Source organism: Crocuta crocuta, unplaced genomic scaffold (genome assembly GCF_008692635.1).
Source record: "Crocuta crocuta isolate KB4526 unplaced genomic scaffold, BGI_CrCroc_1.0 scaffold289, whole genome shotgun sequence".
NCBI lineage: Eukaryota > Metazoa > Chordata > Mammalia > Carnivora > Hyaenidae > Crocuta > Crocuta crocuta.
The window spans coordinates 1,624,270-1,629,805 of record NW_027533264.1 but is presented as its reverse complement, the minus strand read 5'-3'; the positions used below and the strand labels follow the sequence as shown (position 1 = coordinate 1,629,805).

The following is a 5,536-nucleotide window of genomic DNA, read 5'->3' as shown; positions in this document are numbered from 1 at the left end:
AAGGGGCAGTTCTCTCCACTTCACAGGCCTGTAAACAGAGGCCCAGTCAACTTTTAGGCAAATGTGGTGACTTTATCGCAATCACCCCAACCCTTTGAGTCCAGGCCTCCTTGGCTGTAAATAAAGCTGGGACAGTATCACCCACAATTTCTCCACCAAGGGATTGAACCGAGACTCAAATCTTATACTCAATGCCACGGAATGAAGGTATTGTCCGAATGAAGATATTGTCATAATTCCATCAGTGAGTGTAAGAACGAGAACCTTGGAGATTATTTTATCCAAGTCCCCCTTTTTTGAGATCGGAAATCCGAGGCCCTAATGCACACGAGGGATGCACTCGAACCCAGGTCTTCTGTCCCCTAGTGCGGTGCGCTTCCCGGCTCGGTGGCCCTGACCTCCGTGCCCCTCCTTCTTGATACTCACAGGGAAACGCCAGGGCCGCGATGGCGGCGGACGTCGNCGGGGGTGCTGCGCCCGCTCCGAGCCGGGGCTCGAAGGAGACCCACTCGGCTTAGCGTCCGGCTCGACAGAGCGGCAGTGTCCGCCGAGCCTCGCTTTTCTGCGCCACGGAAAGAGAAGGGTGCAAGCTCCCAGTCACTTAACTGCAATTCCAAAATGCCAAAGCTCTCTGGAGCCCAAAGGTTTTCCGTAACTCAGTTGGTGGTTAAATTGGACTTGAAGCGATGTCAAGCTGTGGGTGGTCTTTATTTATTACGTTTAGTTTCACTACAGATATGCAGGTAACTGGACGACAGTGTACCGCTCCAAGCCTTGCTGGCAGGTGTATGCACCGTATTACCTTTCTAAAATCCGCAGCATTCGAAACGCGTCCAGAGATGGGGCTGTGAACCTGCAGGGCCACTCCACCCGCCTCTCCTTTCTCATAGGAGGTTAGGGGTCGGATGAGGCAGTGGATGTGAAAGTCAGGGATCTGCTTCCTTTTTTGGCTTCTCCCAACATTTCAGTTCCCCCCTTAAAAAAAAAAAAAAAGACAACTGTTGATTTGTTTTTTTCAGGAAGCGGTCCAGTTATAGTGAGCGTGTTTTTTTTTTGTTTTGTTGTTTTGTTTTGTTTTTTTCGTTTCAGAACCCGGTTGTTAATTTTAGGAAATCGAAAATAGAGCACGTTTTAAAAACACTTTTATATCCTCAGAATCCTTTGGTTGACCCTGACGTCTTCAACTTTAGGAACTTTGGGTCGGTGGTTGGGGAGGGAGGATGTACAGACCCCCATTTTGACATCTGCTTTTTGACAGTTGGGTAATTGTGGGCAATTCATTTCCTCTCCGAGGGTCTCAATTTGCCCTTTGGCCCAAAGAGGGGTAGAAAGTGTGGATGGATGATCCTCAACCCTTGTAAGTCTCTGATTTCTTTCTTTGGACTTGATGTAATGTACTTGTTGTAAACATTGATGCCTGGCGCACGCCAGGACTGAGTCTGGGGTGCCCAGAGGAAGAAAGCACCTTCCCGGGCTGAGAACTCCTGGGTCACCCCTCCGCCCATCTGGTGACAGTGCAAAGAGCTCAGGATTTGATGCTAGACAGACTGGAATTTGACCCTGCTGGGTCGCCTGTCACCTGCTGAGGAGTCACTTAATTCCCCAGCCCCATTGTCCTCGTGTGTAAACACGGGACAAAACCTAAGGATTAGAGTTGTGGGCCTTCAGCGAGGTGAGGCATGGAAACGCTTGGCACTAGTAAGCGCTCCGCCCGAGGCTGCCTGGGATCGCATGCGTATCCTGGTCTGCGCCACCTTCGCTCCCGTTTCTGCAAGGAGCAGCCCGCCCCCTTGTGGTCATGTCGGGGAATAGCTTTCGGCGGGTCGGAACGAGGACGGGGACTCCGCCCAGAGGGAACCCCAGGGATGGGGGGTGGGAAATAACGTGCGCGGTGTCTCTGCTGGCCAGTTTGCCCCCTTCTCTGGGACAGATGGCTGGATATCAGTGCTCTTTACCGCGGCGTCCCTCCTTTTTCCTGGCAGGCTCTCGGAGGCACATTCCAGGGCCTTTCCACATTCCCTGTCCTTGCCCCTCTTTCTTCCGGCGCAGTATAGTGGTGTGTTGGCGGTGGGGACACAGGTGATGGAGAGAGGGGTGGTGCTCGCACAGGGAGGACCTGGGGCATCTGCCAGAGACCTGGGTGTTGGTGGAGATGCTCTGCCTGGTCCCACTTCTGGCCCTAATGAATGCACTGTTACGGCCTCAACAAGAGGCTTAGCACCTCTGGTCTGGTTTTCTCCCCGTGTAAGGGGTATAATCTCACACTTCCCATGACCCTGCTTTATTCCAGTGTCAGCTGTGGGCCTCCCTGACACCCCATCCCTGACACACTCCAGGGGTGGTGACACACCCCAGGGGTGGCGTAGGGAGGTGTCTGTCTCCTGGGAAGGAAGCCCCATTCTACCCTTAGTTATTCAAGGCAGCATTTAGAGAAGGAATTTCCTGAACGATGAGTCTGCCTGTTTTCTTCTGGGAGGAGGCAGGAGAGGCAGCTCCTACCTTTCCCCTTCATTCGCTCGTTAACTAAGCATGAATTGACCTTGCATTTGCCAAACATCTGGTGAGGCACAGCCCCAGGCCTGGAGGGCCACCATCTGGGTCAGGAGCCTGGCAAGAGGGAACGATCTCTCAGTCCAGCACAGCCCAGGCCGTCTGAGATAAAAAGGACACCCAGTGTGCTGTGGTGCACAGCATGGGTGCAGGTGTGAGATGCCGCACCCCAGGGGCCTTACAGCCCCGCCTCCACCCTGCACTGCTGCAGCTCTGGTGGGAAGTGGGTGGTGCCTCGCAGGGCCAGGAATTTGGACTTCACCCTGCAGCTGCTGGAAGACTCAGCAGAGAAGGCAGTGGGGTTCGGAAAAGCCCCCTTTGGCTGGGACTTTAAGATGGGCAGAGGGCCTTCATGGTCTCCTAGGCATGCGGTGATGACAGGAGAAGTTTGGGAAGTGGATTCCGAGGGAGCTGGTGGCCGATGGGCTGAGGAGGGTAGGCGAGAAGTCAGGATGAGTCCCAGCCTTCCAGTGTGCACACCTGGCACACAGCGGTCTGTTTCCGGGGGGATCGGGGACGCTGGGAAGGCGTGGGTGGAGAAAAGGCCCACTGCTTTGGTGCCGGTCCTGGAGCTGTTAGCCGAGCCTGCCGCCCGGGAGAAGCCCTTCGGCATGTGGTGAGGAGACGGGGGGAGGGGAGGCATGTGGTCATGGGGACCACAGCCCTGGGCCCACCACATTCACATTTGGGTGACCAAGAGAGGGAAGCGGAGCCCCAGGGGAAGACACAGTCAGGGAACCAGGAGGAAAAGCAGGGGAGTGCTGGTCCAGACACCGAGAAGTGTGCAGAAGAAAGGGGAAGTTAGATAAAGGCCATCACACGTTTATCAAAAGTGTTGACCACAAGATTAGCAGCCACGTTATCAGGAGCTGGTCAAGGGGTTACTAGAAACAGAAAGCAGAGGTCGGAGGGATGAAGGAAAGGACGCAGGCTGAGTGGAGACAGCTCAGAAGCATGGCAGGGAAGGGAGAGACGCGGTGTGGCCAGAGGCAGGTGGGGGTGGGGAGGGAAGGCTCCCCAGATCTGAGCGAATGTGCAGGAGCCAGAATAGCAGGAGGCTGAGGATGGTGAGAAGATGGCTGATGAGATGGGCTCCCAGGAGACAGGGGGGAGGGGGGAGGGGCGAGGATAAGGGCAGATGGGGAGGGACCCACTCCCTCTGAGGCAAGGGGCAAGGATGTGAAGATGGAAGTGACATAGGGTCATCGGGGACAGTGGACCATTGGACAGAGGGACAGGGTAGCATGGGTGTAGGACAACTGGCAGAGGCGGGGACCCCAGAAGAGAGAAGCCCCTACACTGTATGGCGTTTTACAGCCTTGTCGTTCACGATTCCCTCCCCTGGCTCGCAGTGAGCTCCCTGGTGTGTGCTAATCAAAGTGCTGGACACGGGACACAAAGCATGGGAGCACATGACGTGATCCTGTCCCAAAGGGACTAAAGGTCCCGTGGGCTCTCACTGGAAGGCTCGTACTCCCCGCTCAGAAGGCAGGCGTGGGCGCCCCCATGTGCCAGAGTGCGGAGGTTCGGAGAAGTTTAGAGGCTGGCTGAAGGTCACCCAGGCGGGAGGGGGCTGAGTCCAAATCAGTTCCATGCCTCCTGACTCTGAACCCCACCCTGCTCACCAGGCTCGGTCTCAGCGGGGTGGCTTGCAGGCTTGGCCAGCCTGTTCCCCTCAGCAGGGACAGTACAAGCCCAAGGCAAACAAGTATTCACTTTCTAAGCGCCTGCCGGTGCCCAGCCCTGGGCAGGAGGCATGAATGCCAACCCCCCGGCTTCCAGGCCGCCCCTGAGGGTGCCCGGGGAGGGCAGAGGCACACCTTCTGAGGAGGGGGGAGCAGGTAGGCTGGAGCACTCTACTCCCACCGCTGCTAAGGAGGGGCTTTGGAGCCTGGTGAGGAGGGGCCTCTGAGACTCCTCCCCTGCCTGGTCGGGATTTCTGGCTGCGGTCACCATCCCCGCCCCAGGGCCTCAGGACTGGAGCCCGCCCCTGCTGCCCAGGCATTGGCTACAGGGAAGAAAGAGTTACACCCGGGGCCTCAGCCAGCAGCCCAGCCGGTGCCCCACCTGAGCAGGCGGCCTGGACTGGAAGGAGCCCTGGGGCCCTGGCTCCCTGTCCTCTGCAGAGAACTGTGAGTGACCGTCCATCCCCGCCGCACAGGGGGTGTGCCACGGCAGTTTCCCCCCTCTCCCCTCCTTCCTGACCTCCCCCCAGCCTTTTCCTGTACCTCTGCTGAAACTCACCTGCCCCTCCCACCCCCGCACCAGGGACTGGGGGACTCGCCTGGAGGTGCTCCAGCCTCCTCTCCAGATCCCAGGCTGGGCACCCACTTCATGGGACACTGTGAGGGCAGCCCCAGGCAGCTGTGATTCAGACCGAGGAACTGGCCCCCGACAGACCCACCTGGGTCCCTTTTGGGGACCAGCGAGGGGGCCCTTTGGAAAGGGTTGTGCTGGTACGAGCGGGGGGCGGGAGCTGAGGCCCACGGGAGGGTCCAGTGAGTCCTCCCTCCTCCCAGCCACGGTCTTTCTCGCCTCCCCAGGGAGGGTAGCTGCCCCAGGCGGCCCAGCTGGTTCCTTCATACCCGGGCTGACCTTCCCCTCCCCATGACTCACCTGCAGCCCCAGGCGGATCCTGGAGCCCCACTGCCCAGCCTCTGACGTGACCCATGGAAGAGCCGTGGTCAGCCCCCTCCCATCCTCACCCCACTTTCCTGGCCACCGGCCTCTTCCCCCTCCACCCACCACTCCCACCCTGCAGGCCCGCGACAGCCCCCATGGCCCTGGGGGTCCCCTGGGCGATCTCCCCTGAGCTTGGGCCTCATTACTAACCTTCGGTCTCTGAGGTTCCTCCCAGCCCCCACCCCCGGGGCCTCCTGAGAGAGGCCCACCTGCCTCCCTACTTCCTTCTTGAACCCCAGCAGCCGGCCTCCCTCTCTTGAGCCCTTACAGCCCCGGCTGTAACTCTTTCTTCCCTGGAGCCCTT

General features: G+C 58.4%; 1 long non-coding RNA gene across 1 annotated transcript in view; it reads left to right on the top strand.

Moving 5' to 3' along the window:
- Positions 1-469, top strand: part of LOC144217992 (uncharacterized) — a 3,142-nt gene extending 2,673 nt beyond the window's left edge. Inside the window, exon 3 of the long non-coding RNA XR_013331012.1 lies at positions 429-469. This is a non-coding gene — a long non-coding RNA (uncharacterized LOC144217992). The remainder of the gene's footprint in view (positions 1-428) is intronic.
- The last annotated feature ends 5,067 nt before the right edge of the window (positions 470-5,536 follow it).